General features: G+C 39.8%; 1 protein-coding gene across 6 annotated transcripts in view; it reads left to right on the top strand.

Moving 5' to 3' along the window:
* Positions 1 to 21,432, top strand: part of SEMA5B (semaphorin 5B) — a 532,760-nt gene that overhangs the window by 51,297 nt on the left and 460,031 nt on the right. For 4 of the 6 annotated variants that reach the window (XM_081938785.1, XM_081938792.1, XM_081938784.1 and 1 more), the window contains exon 2: positions 20,097 to 20,209. The exons of the other annotated variants lie outside the window; for them this stretch is intronic. The gene's annotated coding sequence lies outside the window, so the exon portion shown is untranslated. The remainder of the gene's footprint in view (positions 1 to 20,096; positions 20,210 to 21,432) is intronic. 6 annotated transcript variants of the gene reach the window in all.

The raw sequence follows: 21,432 nt of genomic DNA, 5'->3' as shown, positions 1-21,432 counted from the left end.
ATTCAACTGCTTTGTAATTTGTGTAATATTGGGGACATTAGTGTTAATTGGAAGAACTGTGATTTATATCTACTACTTTTCATGTTCCAATTTTTGGATCTCTAATTTAAATTATTTTGTGTAAACAAATTTGGAATAGGACATGATGAACGCCGAAAGAAAATCCTTGTGTCTGGATTTGTATTGTGCCTTTTGATTGGAAATTGATTGTAGTGGGCCCGTGCGAATAATTCAGTGAGAATGAAATATTACTCTGCTCTTTGAAGCTTCACAGAAGCAGCTCTAAAGTACAGCTGCTTTGGGCCTTACTCAAGTCAAGGCATATGCACAAAATGCTTCCACTTAGCTTGGTTCCCATTGTTCAGAAGGAGGACGCTGTTGCTATTGCACTGAGAAAGTCTCCGAGAGGTGCAGGCTGAAACATCTGCGAAATGCCTCCTGAAGTCAGGAGAACCTGGTAGCAAGTCCTTGTGTATATATTTCTGAGGTTAAGCTTTTACGGAACCACATTGATCTCAGTGGATCTCCTTGTTTCTTTAAGGCATTTGCTTCTGTATTCAAATTGTGTAATAATGCCTCTCTCTGCAGAACATTACTGCTTCTACTTAAATCAGTCGGTATTTTACATTGTACATAAAATTGAACCTTCAATTTTGACTTCTACAAACTAATGTTATTCTGTAACAAACTGTTTAAAATGTAAAGGAAAATGTGAAGAAGTGCATAAGCCACACATGTAACGGAATGTAGCCAGTTGGTGTCGTTTGAAAACCATCTTGCTGTCTAATGAGTCCTTTAAATTCAGCCTTTTAGGCTTTAACACTCCTTTGTGCAACTGGATTCTTGATTTTCTTGTTGAGAAGCCCCAGTATGTACACGTTGGGGCTAATATTTCTGACACCATTTCCTTGAGCACAGGTTCTCTTCAGGGCTGTGTCCTCAGTTCACTGTTGTTCATCCTGTTGACCCAAGACTGTTGTGCAATATGGTTTGTCACAAACCATATTGTGAAGTATGCAAATGATACAACAGTAGTGGGCCTTATTTAGGATGACAGTGAGGGAAGGTATCGCAAGGAGGTAGGAGGCTTGCTGAAGTGGTATAATAAAAACAGCCTCATTTTAAATGTAGGAAGAACAAAAGAAATGATTGTTGATTTCAGAAAAGGCAGGCACAGCTGCACAGCTCTGTGTATTAAAGAGTCAACTGTGATGAGGATTGGCAGCATCAAGTCCCCGGGTGTGCAGCTAACGAGTAGGTTATCTTGGTCACTCAACAGTGAAACGCTGGTGAAGTGAGCACAGCAGTGCCTGTACTTTCTTCTGTCGCATGAGAAAAGTTCATCTTCCTTCCCCTGTCCTTACCACTTTGTGTAGAGAGACGATCAAGAGCATCCTGTCATATTGCATTACTTCTGGTTTGGCAGCATTACTGCTTTGGATAGGAAGCCGCTGCAGAGAGTGGTGATGACAGCAGAAAAGATTATTGGTAGTTCACTTCCTTCTATCCAGGACATAGCATACAAGAGCTGCTTGAGTAGAGTCCACAGTATTGTCAGGGATGCTACACATGCGCTCCAGACCAGTTTTCCTTGTTTCCTTCTGGGAGGAAGCTTCATAGTATATGAAACAGAACATCTAGATTCAGTCACAGTTTTGTCCCATCTAGTATCAACCTCGTGAACCCTCAAGTTCTCTCTTTCTACCATGATTTCAAAATGGTCATTGATTTATATGTTTGTGTGTTTGTGTGTGTATGTGTATGTGTGTATGTGTAGTATGTATGGATATGGGTATAATATATATATATATATATATATATATATATATATATATATATATATATATATATATATATATATATACACACACACACACACATACATACACACACACACACACACACACACACACACATTTTTTACTGCAGGCAACAGAATTTCATTTTTAATATGTGCCTGTGTGTTCACAGTAAAAAATGACAATGAAGGTTACCTTATCTTAGAATAACAAAGAAAGAATTAAAAATAATACCAATAAGAGAAATGGAAAAGAGAGAAAGCAATGTAACAAAAATATGTGTGTATTGTTGTTGTTTGTTGCGAAGTTGTGTCTGACCCATTGTGACCCCATGGACAACGTTCTTCCAGGCCTTCCTGTCCTCTACCTTCCTCTGGAGTCAATTCAAGCTCACGCCGACTGCTTCCATGACTCCATCCAGCCACTTCATTCTCTGTCGTCCTCTTCTTCTTTTGCCCTCAATCTTTCCCAGCATTAGGCTCTTCTCCAGTGAGAATACATATGTGTGTATACTGTATATAAAACAATTACAGTAAAGAATTACCATATTTCATAGTAATTATCCTTACATAGTCTTCATGTATAAGCAATTCATAAGATGCAAATAACATCAAGTTTTCCATTCATTGAGTAATTGAGGCTGTGTAATGAATGCTTGGAGAGATACCTTTGCTTTTAAAACTTTCCACCAGAGACCTAGGTGTAACCACTGGCTGCTACAGTTGTAACTGTTAGGCAAATTGTGAATTATCAGATGAATTCACAATGTCATATCAAGTTGGCTCTCCTTGTGGTTTTATATGAGGCATCATTCTTCAGTGTATTAAATAATAGGGAAAAAAATTGAGGACTCATTTTTTTTTCCTTCAGTGGAGGAAATGCAAGCGTTTTATGTCTTTGCTCAGAGACATCATCTTTTTCATTTACCCACTCTTCTTGGTTAGCTTTCTGGGGATCAACGTTCTTACAGCAGAACAATAGCATTCATCCAGTTCTGGAAAAGGTCACACTCTCCCTAAAGGTTTGAGTTTGGCGCTTAGGGGATGTTTTAGATCCATTTCTATCTGAGCCTCAAGTATCCTCCATGGAGCTAAGCCTACTTGGATAGAAATAGCTTCACTTCAGTTAATCTTATGTCAAGCTGTTGCCTTGGTTGCTGTAATATAGGTTATGGGGGTTTGCCCTTGAAGAAACTTCAGTTTCTAAAAAATACAAGGGTATTGCCTGGAGCTACATGTTAAGAACCATAAAGTCCCAGTTTCATATAATATCAGTTCTGGATTGTAATTTAGAACGCTGGTATAACTTGCAAGGGCCTTAACTGTTCAAACTAGATGGAGCCTCTTACAGAGTTGTAGCAGGTCTGCTCCCAGTTATGACGCATTTTCACACATAGGACCATTGTAGCATCCCCATAGTCACTCCCTCTCAATCCAACCCACGTCTCAGAGCTATTGTCATGAGAAAATAGGAAGAGGAATGAAGGTAAACCACCTTGAATTGTTTATAAAAATAATGAAGGCAGGAGAGAGAATGGGGGAGGGAGGGAGGGAGAGAGAGAGGGAAAGAAAGAGAGAGACAGAGACAAACAGTTCTAGGAAAGTTTTCTTCTGAATGGAGCATCAATAAATTCAGTAGTATAGGCTACTTCTGCTGACTGCTGGCTACCTGCAATTTGGCAGATCGAATCTCACCAGGATCAAGGTTGACTCAGCCTTCCATCCTTCTTAAGTTGGTAAAATGAGGAGCCAGATTGTTGGGGGCAATATGCTGACTCTGTAAACCACTTAGAGAGGACTGTGAAGCAGTATATAAGTCTAAGTCTAGTGCTGTTATTGTTTGTTTATTCACCTGATCTATCAAATTTTAAAACCTCCCATCTGTCTCACAGAGGGACCCTGGATGGTACGTAAAACATTGAGACATAAAAGCAGTATAGAAAATTTTAAAAAGATGAATTATGAAATATGTCCTTTTTCTTCTATAATTCCAAATACTCTTTTGCTCAAAGTGACCCTTTTCCATATAGTCTGCACAAACTTAACACTTGCATTCCCAGTTGTCTAGTGGCTTAGACCCAGTGATGTAGCATAGGCTCTCGATCCAGGGATTGCTTGCTATGATTGACACCTGGTTTGCAGCATCCTGGTTTGGGGCTGGGAAATTGCACTGCCCTCCTTTGTATTTTGTAACATATAACATTATGTCACATATAACATTATTTTGTAACATATAACATTATGATATCAACATTATGGGTGGGTGGGTAATTTTTTTTCTGAAGTTCACCCAGTAGATTTAATTAATGATTTGTTTAATGTTAAAGTTAGGCTAGGATTATAGTTGTAATAACTGTGCTTCCCCCCCAGAAGTGACTGTGTTTGAGTAGATGTTTCAATGTTTGAAATATTTGAGGAAAACAATAAGCAAAATACAATGCTGCTGTGGAAATAGTAGTGCATTCTCCTTCTATTCCTAGCAAATAAGAGTCCCTTAACTTCGTTTAAACAGTGGCTTTCTATTTTCTCTTTTTAATCTGCGTAGAATTCAGCATAGCTTCCTGAAATAGCTCTTCAGCTATTTTTGTTAAACGTTACAATGTAATTCAACTGAATGAAGTATATGCAGATACGAAGCAGCAATTACGGCATTCAGCTTCCCCTTTGATTCACAAAGTTAGGGATTTTGCCCTGCTAGAACTGTAAATGCCAGATGGTGGTTGGAATCTAAATGCTAGTTGGTACTTTGAAAGTGGAGATCTTTAAACTAATTAAGGGTTTTTGAAATATGTCAAGCAGTTTGATAGTCTGTGAAAATTCACAGATGCTGAATGAGGCTAAGAAGCACAACCAGGGTACAGAATGTAATAACATTCTGTAACCCTCTGGAAATGTGCCTACTATATTCTGTCCGGGCCGTTTTCCTCACTAGAATCCAGGTCAAAAGTGTAGTATTTTCCCTTTGTGGATTCCTGCCTTGACCAACGCTTGCAGCATCCCACACAAGCCTGGCTCAGCCATTTATGCAATACTTTTTGGAGGTTTTTGAGAATTGGGCATTTTCATGCTAGGGAACTGAATGTAGACCTTGCTGACCATGGAACAGCTTTGAAACATGAGGAAAATATCCTGGCTGGACAAAGAATTGCTGTGTTAAATTTTCACTGCAAATACGGCATTTATCTATAGAAGAAAGGTGATTACTTTCTTATGTTATCTTTTAGGCGGCATTATTTTATTTATTTTGTCAAGCATGTATTAGATAACATATAAGTATAAACATGATTCTGGATACATGAAATGGATACGAATAAAAATAAATATTAGGAAAGGGACAGTAGACACACGTTGGTGCGCTTATGCACGCTCCTTACAGACCTCTTAGGAATGGGGTGAGGTCCACAAGAGACAATCTAAGGTTAAAGTTTTGGGGGTTTGAGGAAGAAACCACAGAGTCAGGTACTGCATTCCAGGCCTTGACCACTCTGTTGCTGAAGTCTTATTTCCTGCAATCGAGTTTGGAGCGATTTACCTTAAGTTTGTATCCATTGTGTGCTCGTTGTGGTTGAAGCTGAAGTAGTCATTGACAGGTAGGACATTGTAGCAGATAATTTTATGTGCCACGCTTAGGTCAGACCGAAGGCGGCATAGTTCTAAGTTGTCTAAGACTAAAATTAGGGGGGAAAGATTTGTCAAAGTACTATATATAAATGATCAAGTATGGGGAAAGCATTTCATACACAGACAGGCTGACTAGCTGATTTTGAATTATTATCAGTGATAATCTGTGTTTTGTTCAGCCGCAGGCTTCCCACTCCTCCCATCATTCTCTACAAGCGCAACCCTGCAAGAGAGTCATCTACTGAGCTCCATGTTAGATGATGGACCTGTGGTAGGACCTCCTAGCCCAACGCCTAAAGTCCTAGCCCAACGCCTAAAACATTACACCAAGTTCACTGTAGGTTAGCAAGATGTCATATAAAGAGCTGAAAGCATAAGCAGCTTCATGCAATTCATTTATGAAAAAAATAATTTGCATTTCATTTTTAAGATGTCCTTTGGGGGAAAGTTCTATATATGTAAGAATGCAGGGTAACATTAACAGTCCTGATATGTTTTATGTGTCTCCAAGCACAGGGATTTTCAACCCAAAGGTTTTAGTTTAAAGGCCATTTTTTTTATACAAAATGCTCACCAGGGTGAAATATTAGCTAACGCCGTGGTCTTTGAGCAACAAGGGCAGAAATCCCATTTAATGACATTGCCTTTGGATATTTCTTCCAACTGCAGATTTTCTATCTTCAGTGGCGATGTTGCATGCATTCTGCCTGGGAAGTGTGACCCAATTAACTTATGACATCATACCTGAATAAATGTGTATAAGATGGCACTGGGCAGCTATTGTCCTACTCACAGTTACGCCTGTGGGACAATAAATAATTTAGCAGGACTAATTCCTCAGTAGTAGAGTACAGATATGCTGAGCAGTAAGTACTTTTGTTGTTTTGTTTGTGGCACACAAGTGTTATGTGTTATTTTTTTATACAGAGCCTCTGTGTACAGACTCCAGCCTAGAGTTGTAAAACTCATAATGTGATAATGAAGGTATATGTGGCAAACACATACCACTTATTGACTTATTTTTTCCCCAGATAATGGGATTATTATTGATTGATATGTTTATTTATCCCATCTTTATTATTTTTCTTGAGGTGACAAACTTACCCAATACTCCTTCCTCCACCTATTTTCCTCACAACAATAAGCCAGATTGTAAAGTATCCTGTGGCCGTTTGTCATTTAACACTGAGATTTCTACTGTTTCTTTTACCCAGAATTCTCATTTGCCTTTAGCTTGGTGGACTTTTAATTGATGCTCCCGTTTGCCCTCATTGGATCACTGATCAAAAGGTGACTTCTTGGTTCAGTTACTCTGCTTACTGTCTCTCAGCTAGTTAACTCCTGGCTCTCCATGCACATTACTACATAACAACATATTGTCTGGATATTGCTTTGCAGTTTAAATGTGATTTTTTTGTCATACTTTTGCTTTCAAGGATCCTTTCATACACTGATTGGAATTACACAATTTTGAGGTGTAAATAGTGTCTGTGAAAGCACTGTTCAATCTCTCTCTCTCTCTTTTTAATTATGAAAAGCCAATAAAAGAGATAATCTTATATATTATTATCACCCTGGTTGATCATCAGATTAAATATCAGAACCTTTCTACCTTCTTGTCTCTGTCTCACGCAATCTTTGGATCTCTAGCTTGCTCTGCTGCAGGAAATGAAAGATAGCATGGATGTCTGGATCCAGCATTGTCTAAAGAAATTAACATGTGAATCATGCTATGACTAAAAACTCAATGTTTGTTTCAGTCTTGTAGCCAGTTCAGGTATACATAGTGGGATGATCCTATCCCCCTTGCGATCCCACAATTACAAAGAAGGCTAATACATTTTCTGTTATGTATAACAGTTTTCTGCAAATTACTTTGTGTGTATGCTTCTGTAATTCCAATATACTTTACATAATTTTGGGTCATATGTACGGATAGTGCTTGACTTAATGATAATCGTTCTGCAACTGTGAAAAGTTTTGTTGATGGTGCTGAAAGTAGGGATTTATAACCTGTGACAGAGGTTATGTCTGTTGCTACATTCCTGTAACCCATTTGCATTTATGACTAGTTGCCAAGTGCCCCAAGATCATGTAATTGCCTTTTGTAATCTTTTCTCCTGGCTTTCCAACAAAGTCAATGGGGAAGCCAGCAGGAAAGTTGCAAGCTTCTGCCACCTGCCAAGAAGACTCCTAATCTCTGGAGGCTGGTTAAATAAGATCCATGCCAAAATCAAGCAAGACCCAAAGCAGGAGAGGCAAGTCCATTTAATGACCTGTGAGGTGACTTAATGACTACAACCTGGAATACAGTTGTTGAGCAAAGTAGTCATGTGACCTCTCACTTAACCGTTTCGCTCAATGACTGAGATGCTGATCCCAATTGTGGAGGTAAGATCAGATGTAAAGCCCAGGACCATAGCTAAGGCTTGGTGCATCCAGTTGCTCCGTTTGATCAAAAAATCAGCTCTGCAGAGGCTTGACAAGGAAAAGTTTGTACTTGATAAAGAAATGTGATGGAATGTTCTGTGGTGCCACTAGAGATCTCCTGAGTTGCTTTTGAATGGTTTGAAAACCTGCTGTATGAACTGGTACAACTTTCTAATTGTAAGTAGCAATAGCACTTAGACTTATATACTGCTTCATAGTGCTTTACAGCCCTCTCTAAGCGGTTTACAGAGTTAGCACATTTCCCCCAACAATCTGGGTTTTCATTTTAAATGTAGAATATATACTTCCTCTGGGCAATTTGCACTTATTTTTAGTCATTTCTTCATGTCCAAAAACATGTGAGGATGTGTATAAGTTTGATTGAATATGTAGGGTTTCTAAAATATTTGCTCTTCAGTTTCTATCCAGTTTCGGTATTATCTTGTCTAGTTAGTTTCTCACTCTTCATTTAGTCGCTCGGGAAATAGAGAAGCTGTTGCAATTAGTGAAACGATACAAATGGGATTTCCCCCTGCAATAAAGCACCTTCACTCTCCATTACATTTGAATAATTAAAGACACTGATCCTCAATCACAACTGGTACCATAGTAATAATTGGAAATTTCTTCTGGTATTATGCAGCTTTAACAGGGATGCTTAGTTTACACACTTAGGCATTTTAAGCATCTTGGATTTGTAGGTGTAAGCTAGCAAATCTGCTTAGTGAATCCAGAAATCCAGTAACAATAATGAAGGTCTTTCATTAAAGAAGGTTGGTGTAGTCTTGTGCTTTCCACATAATATCTCTCTTTATAGGCAAGAAAAGGCAAGCTTTGGATGATTAGTTAGAAATTTAGAAGTAACTCCACATAGATATTTGTTTGACAATCATTTGAAAAGCCTAGAAGTCATTTACTTTTGCTCAACTACAAAGCTGATTTGCTTTGAGTGACCCAGAATCTACGCCTTTTGAGTTTCATTTTTAAGTTCTGTGTATCACTACGCTGAAAAAGCCTTGTAATAAACTTCCACTCGTTTGTAACTAGTGAGAAAGATTTATTGGTGGGACATTAAAAATCAAATAGACAACTGTGTCTTCTTTTCTTTACAATCCCAGCACAATATTTGTGGAATAGGTTATTGGTGGGAATACCTCCCAAACAAAATGATACCTTTCTCTATGTTAGGTGCCCTGGAGATTTGGGCGCAATTAACAGACGTACCCTTGACTTATGACAACATTTCTGTTGCTAAGGGAGATAGTTGTTAAGTGACTTTTGCCCCATTTTACAGCCTTTCTTTCCTTAGTAGTTTAGTGAATCACTGCAGTTGTTAAGTTAGTAACATAATTGTCAAGTGAAACTGGCTTCCCCATTGACTTTGCTTGTCAGAGGGACACAAAAGGAGATCATATGACCATGGGACAATCCAGTTGTCATAAATGCATGTCAATTGCCACGCATCCAAGTTTTGATCCTGTGACCATGGGGATGTGGCAGTGTTCATGAGTGAGAAAAACGGTCATAAGTCATGTTTCTCAATGCGATTTGATGACAGTTAACCACTTAACTTGGTTAAGGACTATTGAATTGTAGCTTCACAAAGGTTTACTTCTGCAGTGCAAAGGAGAAAAAACTCTTACGACTTTTTCTAACAATTTTGGACACTCTGCTTACCTGTAAATACGATGTTTTGGAGGTAGCATTGTGTAAGCAAAGGTTACAGGAATAATGCAGAAAGAATGAGTTAACTTGGCTGACTATTGTGAAGAGTCACTGTTTGTTCCCACATTGTACCTTCTGTATTTAAATGGTGCATAGGGGAGAAATATCATTTTTAGGTGCTTTTGTTCACTGTCATGTCTCCTTCCTCTTTTCCTGTTCCCCGCTAATTTTCAAAACCACTCAGTGGAAATATTCTTTCTAAGAAATAGGACAGAAATATTGGGCTATTAAATGCTGCTTCTACGTATATGAGAAGATGGAAGAATTTTAAGAAGCTTTGGATCTGTGGACTGCTGGGAAGGACGTGACAGGACTGTTCTTTATGCAAAGGGCAACTGACTTTGACTTTGATTCAGTGGTTATATCTGCCCTTCATGAATTCAAATAGTGTAGGATCCAGATGATCAGGAAGTGTAAAATTACTCCGTTCTTCTCTATTCCTTTATATTTCTATTGCTACCAGTTTTTGTTCCTGAGTAATATTTTTGACTGACTGGACCGAGATGAGCAGCAGCAGCACAGTGGTGGGTTGCAATTTATTTTGCTACTGGTTTGCTTGTGTGTGCACACGCTCACGTGATCGCACGGCGCTTCTGGGCATGCACAGAAGCGTCCGAGCGAGTGGGCAGAGCCTCCAGCCACCGCCACTACCGGTTCACCCAATCCGGGGTGAATCGGCAGCAACCCACCTCTGCAGCAGTAACAGCAGCTGGATCTAGTAAAGATTCTGAAGATAAAAAATTAAAAAACACTGTTTTAAGACCAAATCAGCATCGATACAACATCTCTGGTTGTCCAGAAATATGAGCAGTCTGCTATCTGGCTCCTGGTTTTGGTCCAATGTGCCTATTATTTTTGGGTTTCTAAGCTATTCATCTATTTACCTATTGAGCACATTTACTTGATGCCTAGCCTCTCTGGATACTAAACCTTGGCTTGCTTCAAAACTACAGTAACACTTTGATTGTTTTGATCTTTTGCTTGCTGCCCTGCATAACTCAGCCTTTTGGATAGAATGGGGGCTATTACATCCTTAGTGAGGCTCTATGTTTATATTTATTTATTCTCCTAAGGGTGTAGTGGAGCTTGTCAAAGTTAAGCTCCAGGTGATTCTCAAGATGGCTCACCAGAAGGTTGGGAAAATGTTTGGAGGGGCATATCAATGTTTGGCAGTATGTCTTCAGTGAATTTCTTCTGGTTGATTTCCGTGGATTTGCTGAGCATGATATTCCCAGCTGCAGTTTTCACTTTCCTTAGTTCAGGAAGGCTTAGGTTATGCTTTGATGCGAGTCCAATATTTCATGAGGGGAAAAAAATGTTGCACTTCGCCTTGTATATTACTCAAAGTATTTAGAAAATATGCCCTTTGTTGGGTTGATAGTTATCCTATCCATTTATGGGAAGAAGATCTTCCCTTAAAAATGCAGCTGTGGACATTTTGTCCAAGCAGTTGTGTCTTTTGCCAGTACAAGATGCGAGCCTGTGTGCTGAGTACGTTTAGCGGATTTCCCCCAATCGAGGAATTTAGGAACATTCAGATACACATTACCTGGCTCTTAGAAAATTTCAGATCGCCATACCATATATTACTGACCTTTATTGTCAGTTTGCAATGTGTACTTGTCTCTTAAATATAGTGAAAATGTTTTCTGGCTTTAAGTGAAGTATTGTGCTAAAAACAATCCAATACAATGAATCTTGCCCAACATACATTAAGTGACAGAGACAGTTTTTTTTAACCAATTGATTTTTGTCCTATCTAGACTCAAACATGAAAGCCCTAGCAACAGAGAACTAATGAAACACTGAGGTGGGGGCTATATGGTACAAATGTATTGAAAATGAAATCCATGCACCATAAATTCTTAGTAAGAAATGCTTCTGTATTTGTCTTGTAGGCACATTTCACACCAGATGACAGATCTGAAGAAGCAAACTCTACCAAAGGAGCAACATTTTATAATTAAGTTTCTTGTTAGAAGCCACAGCAGAAATGTTGGATTAAAGCAAAAAAACATTGCCTCGCTGCACAGTCTGATAGATGCCTCCAGAAGCTAGGCCCACTGAGTTTAATGAGGCATACTATTAGATTAGTATGCATAGTTCTTCAGCTTTATTATTGAAAAGTTCGGTTTTGCAGGATTGTATCTTGATCCTTAAGGTATTTATTTGAAAGTGAATCTTATAGAGGTAATCCTCGAGTTATAACAGTTCACTTAGCTACCATTCGAAATTACAACATAATCCCCTCAAGTATTTATGACATAGTGTCAAAGTTACAAATGCCTCAGCACGATGGCATTCATTCACCCTTATGAACAACAGCAGAGGCCCCTCAACATTCTCCCTGCCTATTCCCCCCCCCTCATCAGGGGGTCTCCACAGGTATTGGGTCTGTGGAGACTCACCTCATGAAGAGCTAGCAAACCTTTGGTTTCTTTGCTTCAGGCCTTCGTTGCATTCACAGAGAACAGTGCAAGATCACGTGAGATCAATAGCACGAGATCTCATGCCATTCATCTCGTGTGATCTCAAGCAGCTAGACCTCTGTCCCTCTCCAAATTGAGGTCTGGATGCAATCTGTAGCAAAAAGCTTTGCAAATGGATGGAAGGCTTTGATTCTTCAGGCCTTCCCTCCATTTGCCATTTCCTTGCCTGTCGGGGCGAGAGATTGTGTCCCTATAGGCTGTGATGGGTCTTTGCAAAAAGCCTTTGCGAGGAAGAACGGAGCTCAGGAGAGGCTGGCGCATGCTTCTCTGACTCCGTTTTTGCTGGCTAAGGCTTTTTGAAAAGGCTTGCCAAAGCTTATAGAAGATGGCATCCCTGTACACTGTGGTTGTCTTTCCAAAAAGCTTTTACCACCAAAAATAGAGCCACACCAAAAGTGGAGTCTGGGAGAGACAGGGCAGCAGCTCTGTTTTTGATGGCAAGGGCTTTTTGCAAAGGTGATCAGAGTCTAGACTCTAGAGGGACATAATCTCCCTCTAGGCTTCGGTAAACCTTTGCTCAAGGCGAACCTGCGACAGAGATGCTGGAGATAACACAGTTCATTGACATCTTCAAAGGGTAAATGAATCCGGTCAGGTAGGATTGGGGTGGGGAGATATCTCAATGGGTTAGAGGAGGCCTTGGGTGGTTGGAAACACTAAGCCCCCCCCTCCATGGTCTTCCCCCCCTGGAGATATCTCGTGCTCTTAAGGACCCGTGCATTTGATTAGCGAATGCATGGGCAAATGCAGGGAGTGTTCAGGTTCATTTAACATGATTTACTCCAACAAATCCTCAGGTTACAAATGTAACTGGCAGGCTTCATTACATTCGTAACTTGAGGATTACCTGTACTCAGTTCCATATTAATAGTATACAGTAATGCAAATGGAAGGGTTAAGAGCCAGTTCATATCGACTCAAACTGCTTGAGCATGGCACCCAGAGTGTTGGAGGTGGCTAGTAGATTAGTAGAAGTTTCCACCTCCACCTTGGCTACCCATTGCTTCTTTTTATCTGCTTTAATATTAATGTTTTAACTCTTAATGTATGATGTTTAATGGTTTCATCCTGTAATTGTTTTATTTTCTTATGGTATTGTAAGCAACCCAGAATCATTTGAGAGAGAGATGGGTGGCATGCAAGTTGAATGAATGAATGAATAAATGTTCATGATTTTCTAACAACCTGCTATATTACATCAAGTTTTGGTGTATCACTAACTAATAGTTTTTGATTTGCTATGTAAGATAATCTTGACAGACAGCAGGTAGTTGATAGCTTAATAGGTGCGGTTTTAAAGGATGCTGAGTTAACTAAGCAAAGTCATATTCTGATGTCCCCTGATAATGATATTTAATTCTTGAGTGGGATTGCAGGTGCACAAAGTGCACCACTATTGCTTTTCTGGATATAACTTCAGTAAGTTGATAGTTACGCAAGTTGCTCACTCAGAATCATCCTTTTTCATGCTTCAGTAATATTATCAGCTTCCTGAAGTTCATAGCTGCAACAAACTTTCTTTTTTGTAATTCCCAATGTCTGGTTGGCATGCTGTTTATTTAATCACTCAACTGACTTTGTGGGTATTTTTGAAAAGCATAGAAAGAACATGTTCTACAGCAATGGGGAATGAAGATCAAATATTTATACTATTATACTAACCCCTGAAATTTGGTGTCCTGGATCTATAACAAGCCCCGAAAGACTGAGATTCTTTTTTAAATACTATGGGACGTGAGGCGGATTATTATTATTATTTTAATGTAAAAATAAAAAGTATCACTCTTGTCTAAGCAGAGTGGGAATATATTCCCAAAACTTGTTCAGTGTTCTTTGCAAGTGACATTGGATAGTTGCTGTGTTTGAAAGCCCTGCAATATATAAATTTAAAATGTAATAGTTAGGTATGTATTTCTTACTGCTGAGCTCTGGGCCCAGTGAAATAATGTTTTAGGCTCATGCAGGTTCATTCATCATTTTAAGGGGTTATGTAACGTCTAAATTTGAGAACTTGTGTTTAATGCATTGACTTCTAAGTTTATAATTCAACACAGGCAGTTTATGACCGGTCTGAGGCAAGCTTTTATATAATGTAACATAAAGTTAGGGTGCTTCCTTTAGATTTTCTAGAATGCTATTTTTTTTTTAGACCTGTTTGGATGATACACTATATTGCCAAAAGTATTCGCTCACAACTGATTCTGATTATGTGGATGGGTGAGCGAATACTTTTGGCAATATAGTGTACATGAGAATCTTCATTAATTGCATTTTTTGTCCATCATTATCTATTATGTTTTATTGATTTGATTGTAGTTTATCTCTTAGATGGTTGTGAGCTGCCCAGAGTGATTGAGAGCAATTGACTAATAACCTATAATAATCGTTTGTGAGGAATGGTGACCAGTAACCTCTGTGATCTCATGCGGCAGCTTCATGAAGAGGCTTGTGGAGCTTTGAATTCAGGCTCACATGGAACCTTCTGCACTTAAGTGAAGGCTGTGCTGCACTTATGGAGACTGGTTTTCACTGAATTACTAGTGTGTTTTGGATTTGGTGGGAGATGTTCGCTATTCCTCACCATTCTTTAATTTGCCATAAAGTTTTTGATTTTCAAAACCTAGACCACTGATTTGGGTCGGTGTATATGCACCTCTTCTCCCAATATTATGTACATCTCTCAGTCTCCCCCTGAAGTTTTTTTGGTCTGCATGGAGCAGAATGTTAAAATATCCATGTGTTTGTTTGTTTGTTTGATTGCCACATTTTTTGTGTATAAGACGCACCCCCCCCCCAAAGTGGGTGGAAATGTCTGTGTGTCTTATAGAGCGAATGTTGTTGAAGCCTCCCCCAGCCAGTCCCCACCCTTCAGCTTCTGTCTCCCAGCAATTTGCCTCCTTGCAGCAAACAGCAAACACCCTGGTCAGGTTCAGCACAGCCTGATTTAGCACAAGCAGCTAAACTTGCTGATTGGCGGTTGGATCTGCCTCCCAAAATACCATCTATCAGCTGTTCCAGACTGTGGGGATTGCCACTGGCCATCGCTCCTGCTGCCTATCGCTGCTGCCGCCTATCGCTACTGCCGTCTATTGCTGCTTCCCTGCACCCCATTTTCAGCCTCCGTGCACCCCATTTTTGGTCCATTCCAGATGGTGGTGATCGGTGGCGGTGGCAATCCCCTGATATTCCAGGAGGTGGATCCTACCGCCAATCAGCTGCTCGTGCTAAATCAGGCTGTATTGAAGCTGAGCAGGCTGTTTGCTGTTTGCTGCAAGGAGGCAAATTGCTGGGAGGCAGAGGCAGATTTTTTTTTCTTGTTTTCCTCCCCAAAAGCTAGATGCATCTTATAGTCCGGAGCCTCTTATAGTCCAAAAATATAGTAAGTATGTGCCATCAAACAATGTTTTTCAGCAACCACATAGATGTATTTTCTTCATGGCCATCTATCCCTAACTTGGTCTTTCAGGTCCTCAAAAAATGTATCCATTGTCATTGTTACTGAGTCTATTCCACCTTGCTTCTGGTCATCCTCTTCTCTTTCCTTCCACCTTTCCCACCTTTAGGGCTTTCCCAGAGAGTCTTCACATAATGTGTCTGAAGTCGGATAATTTGAGTCTGACCATTATTGTGTTTAGAGTGAGAACCTCATGTGTCAATCCAATCTGCTGACAATTCTTACTATCTAGAAGTTCTTCCTGATGTCTAATCTATATCTATGGCCTTGAAGTTCCATTCTGTTATTTCTAGTCTTACCCTTTGGCACAAGAGAGAATAAGTCCAAACTGTTTACAATGTGTGTGACCCCTTCAAATGTTTGAAGACAACTGTTGGGTTCCTTTTTCTTCCACATCAAAGCAAGACTAGGCCTTTTAACTCTTCCTCTTAGGCCTTGGTTTCCAGTCCTTTTGCATCCTAGCCGCCCTCCTCTGGATTTGCTTCAGTTTATCAGCATCCTTTTCAAAATGGTGTGTGCAGAATTCAATGCAGTATTCCAAGTGAAGCCTGACAAGGCAGAATACAACAGGGTAATTACTTCCTGTGACCCAGATTCACAAATCCCTCTGGATAACTTTTCAAAATATTATTGGCTTTCTTTGCAGCTTCATTACACTGTTGGAACAAGTTGAGATTGTGATCCATTAGTCCACCCTCACACACGTACTACTCTTTAGCCAGGTTCTGCCCATTTTTTAAACACTTTTAAAATTTTCTTTATTTCCGTCCATTGTTCCAGCCTAAATCTTTCTGATTTTTTTTCTGCCTCTCCCCAGTTATTAGCCCTATATAGTTAGCAAGTGTGCAGTTATTTAACTATAAGAGGGACAAAACGTTTTATTTATGGCTCAGACTTTCATAAGAAAGGAGCTGTTTTATGATAAAGTTTTGTTGAAGTTGTTAAGTGCATTGTCATATATTGTGAAAGGAAAAGTCAAAGTCAGTGTTATGTAATCCTTTATATGTTCCAGAAATGCTATGAATTTCGAGTCACCTGCATTGTTAAAAACACACCTACAGAGAAGTGTTTCTCTGAATAATTGTGGAGGTATGATTTCCATACAGACAAAATAAGATAGAAAAAACTAAGGAAATTACAGAACATAATTACCTTTTGAAAGGGAAGCAAGGCACCTGTTGTTTAAGGCACTTCCTCAAAAAAAAAGCCTGATCGTATCTTTTTTGCTACAGTAAATGTAAATTGAAACTTCAGACCTGCATGCAAAGAAAAAGGGAGCTAACAGTATAAAATAAATTGCTGACTTACCATGTGAGAGCTTATTCAGGTAAAGTGAGAAAGAAAGATCAGACTGTGTTATAATAACAATATTCAGGCGTCAATCTCTCATTCTGCCCAAAACTAAGAAACTCTTAGCCTATTACATTGCACAGGAGGAAGAAAGAAGTGTGAGATTTGAACTTTGATTCTGCTCTAGCTGTGATTTATGTCTTATTCTCTCTAGTTGCTGAATTTCTTTGCTGAATGGATTTTCTAGCACCTGCAATTAAACGAACTTCTACCAAGAGTATGCCCTTGAATTGCTGCCTGGAAAGCTTCCGGTTTTACTGAACAGAGTCTTGACAAATGCAATGGCATCTTGTTTCAGGGTGGCTTATAGCTGTCTTATTGACCAGAATAGAATGACTGATGGTTTTTTGTTCTTATTCTGAGTTTTTATTTTCTTCCCTTGCCTTGGATTGCGTAATTTTGAGAAGTCTGTATTTTAGAAAACCTACGCTGCTTTTAAATAGCTTATCCAGCCTGTTATGTATCTCAACTTGTGTACAGTTTAGCTTCAAAGAGAATATCAATGTAACACAAGCCTGATAAAAACCAGACAGAATGGGATGGCAGAGTTGTGCATTGTTTCAAGATCCCGAGAAGTGTGAAGGCATGCACCCATGCTGCACCTGGTTGTATCTCTTAATCCTAAATGTAAAAAGATTGACATGTATTTGTTTATGGTCAGAGATCATATTGAAAAAACATACAGAGCAAATTAAGACTACGTAGAACTGAAAAGATATATGCATAAATTCAAGCACTAAACTGATAAAATAGTACAAGTAGTTCTTGGGACTGAAATTTCTATCGTCAAGTGATGTTGTCATCAACACACTTAGAGATGGCTATCCTGACAGTCCCCATTGCTGTTATTAGGGATCATGTAGGTTGTTAAGCAAGGACCTCATGTGTCTGTAACAAAGGTAGAAGTGCTGAAACAAAGTCCCAAGCAAACAGGCTAGTGGAGAGAGCTGAATGTGGGTGCCATGGATTGATGCTACAGAGTGCATCAATCCATGGGCAGGGATAATGAAGTGTGTGTGTACAGACAGGCGTTGTGGGTAGGTGCTACAGAGTGCAGTTGGATGGACACTATGGAGTGCAGCAGTAAGCGAGTGTAGCAGATGGGTACTAGGGAGTGTGGGTAGGCAGGCGTTGCAGAAGGCAGCAGGCTAACTCCTAGTGCTTTGGCATACCAGTCGGCTGGTGCTGCAGGTGGGCACTATAGAGTGTGGACAGGCATTACAGAATAGGAAATCCTCATGCTGTCTGGAGGCTCCTCGGTGGAAGAACCTGCGAGAGTGGGAATGTGGTACAAACTCTTGCCATTTTCCACTTTGACTTTTCATTAGAAAACTGGCAGAGAGGTTTGCCAATGCAACTGTGTGAATATGAGACGCTGTAACCGTCATAATTGTGAGTTGGTTGTCAAGTGCCCGAGTTGGATTAGATGATGGTGGGGATGCTGCAACTTTGAGGACCATTCATAAGTCTCTCTTGTTCAGTGCGATTGTAACTTTTAGCAGTCACTGAATGAGTGGTCATAATCCGAGGACTATCTGTAATAAACAGTAATTATTGAGAAACACTATTTTAGTTACTAGAATGATGCCAGCCAGACAAACGGGTCAATTCAATTACTTTGACTTCTTGTAGACAATGGAGCAGAATAGACATTTTTATGGCAGTTATGCTCTTGATTCAGTCCAGCCTATGTGCCTGGCAAGGAGTGGGTATTGCAATGCACAAGATCAGTCCTGATATGATGAGCAATGCAACAGGATGTGGGGGGTTGGCTGCATTTGAACATACGCAGTGACAAGTGTAATAGAGATAGTCCTCAACTTACATCTTTTAATGATAGTTTGCAATGGTTTGCATCTTTCAATCATGTGATCATGTTTTGCAACTTTCACAGCTGGCTTCCAACAAGCAAAGACAATCAGGGAAAGCTGGATTCTCTCAACCCTATTATTTGCTTAATGACCACAGTAAAAATGGTTGTAAAATCAGATCCTGTCAAATAATGACTTGCTTTGTGATCGTAACAACTTATGATTGAAATTTTAATTCCAATTGTGGCCGTAAGTCAAGGACTACCTGTAGAGGATGTGATTGAGTTACCCTCTACCAGTTTCAGGGCTAGGATCCTAAACCTAGCTGATTGAAAAGCTCTTCTATTTGGGGTGGAAAAGTTAGTTTGGAATAGTGCAGACATGTTGACAAAAGTTTTCTGAAGCATAATTTAGAATTTTAGGCTTATCTGCTTGAGATGATATCAAGGATACCTTATCTGACTTTCTCCACAACCCTTTGTTAGTAGTTGAATTGAGAGGCCATAGAGGGAGAAAACATTGGTTATAGTTTTCCATGAGGAATTGAATTTATCCATAAGAATAAATTGGGCCAGTGAATCACTTCCACAACTTTTTTGCAGCCAGTACCTTAAACTTTATAGTCTCAACTGGGCTAGTATAGAAAACAATCCTAATTCAACTCACAGTAGGGCATTGGGAATCAATCAGGTGGCAGGGAGAAAGATTCTCATAAATTTGGAATGCATTGCTTCTAAAAGCTTTGCATTTTTATAAGGGTAAAATTGTGCACCATATAACAAAAACGTTACTTTAGTTCTATGAAGCAAACTGAAACCTTAGCTCTGAATAATTTCACTGCTGCAGTGGCCTGGCCTGACCTCAGCTTGTTCCCTCACGGGTGTCTGGGCCAGCTCAGATGAATCTGAATCCAATGTTGTGATACTCTGAATCTGCTGGGGAGTGTCAACTTCAGGAAGCAGTTTAGCACTAGAGGCTGACCCCACCAGCAGTCACAGCAGTGCCAGAAGTGGGTTCAGAACTGCTCAACTGAACCGGTAGTGATTTTGGGGCCCGGGTTGCTGGTCCTATGGGCCGCCATCTTGATTTTTAGTTCTGCGTATGCACAGAACAATTGTAATTGCACAAATTTATGCATGCACTGAACTGGCAGTAATGCTGGGAGCAACCCACCCCTGAGCAGTGCCTCGAGTCACATGACGAGGACCAGGATTCTTGCCAGCTCTTGAGTATATCATGCTCTATACCAATCAGAACAAAGACACTTTTTGCACCACCTCATACAGCAAGGGTGAGTGGCTCCCACCTGGTGGAGACTATACTTCAAAGTCATCCTTCGCTCAGAAGGCTCTATGAGGAATAACTATTCTACCTGAGTTCCATGTGCCTGAAATCTTGAATCTCTTGCCTCCTCACAGCTCTGCCACTCTGAACCCAGACTGGCCGACGACTATCATCCCAAGATCTTGGAATCCTGATCTGCCAATACTTCTAACTGCTGAACTCTTTGAACTCCTGCTGTTCGAAAATGGTTTGTGAGCACGCTCATTTGGGTTTGGGGTTTTGCTAAAGCATTTGTGCGTTTGGTCACACATTCTGCCTGCCATTGTTGTGCTTACCAGTAGTACTGTACACAGCAACCTAATTCTGTGTTCATGTGTGCACAATGCACCTGGAGCAGGACAGCTAGGTTCTTCTGTTGGATTATGCAATCAAGATGTTATATAAGTCTTGTGATATAATTTACTAACTATTCTTAATAAGCCTTTTGGGTAGTAGTCAGATGGTTAGGCTTAACACTTTTGAAAAATATAATGATAGTTATGAAGTAACTCCAAACTTGCAACCTGTTCCATCAATTGGTCTATATGTATAAATAAGGATGCTAAAATAGGAGCCCCATTTAGTTAGCATTTAGTTGCAGGAGGCGTTGATTGCACCTACACACCTTGCTATTTTTTACCTGAGTGATAAGGTTGGAGATTTTGGAGATCATTACGGGGATCTTTTGGATCTCAAACTTAAATTAGATGACTGTTTCTACAGAGATCCTTGCCTCCGCAATATTTGCAAAACATATAAGTAGCATTAGAGTATAACATAATGATAGTACGTTAGAAATAATAACACTGTAATGACTGATATTTATTTCGGTGACTGCTTTTGGGGTACTTTGTACATTGCAAAGACTGAACACATAGCCCATAAATGGTACACACAAGTGTATAACGTTTATGAATAGCATTGCTGCAGGAGAAATAATATACCAGGGGATAAAAATTGGATGCCCTTGAAATTATGAGCAAGGAATGTTGAACATATTATCAATTTGTCTGTGGATTGCATTGGGTAGCTTAATTAACCATAGGGCAAGTCATCGTTGCAAAAGCAGCACGTTTTGCAAATTATATAAATCCTTTCTTGGCAATTGCACAGTCAACCCAAGGGCCCATAATGGGCACATCTGGTGCAACAGATGGGATACCTGTCAGCCAATGATGCAAGAGTCTGTGATTGTATATTTCAATACAATCACAGATTTAAGTAATGCCAACATAAGCAAAAAGTTTCCAAAGTTCCAGTCATGTCTGTTTCCCATCTGGCCTCTTTGCAGTTCCCAGTACAATGCTTCCTGTTTGGCAATTGGGGATTTGACACAATACCGAGTGTCTATAGCACTGATGCCTGATGCAGTATTTGGATCAGTTCGGACTAATGAGCAACAATACCTTAATGGCTAACTGTGAACCTGAC

This window comes from Natrix helvetica (genome assembly GCF_964273705.1).
Source record: "Natrix helvetica genome assembly, chromosome: 1".
In the NCBI taxonomy this organism is placed as follows: Eukaryota; Metazoa; Chordata; class Lepidosauria; order Squamata; family Natricidae; genus Natrix; species Natrix helvetica.
The sequence above is the reverse complement of the archived record's forward strand: the minus strand, read 5'-3'. Positions and strand labels throughout refer to the sequence as shown.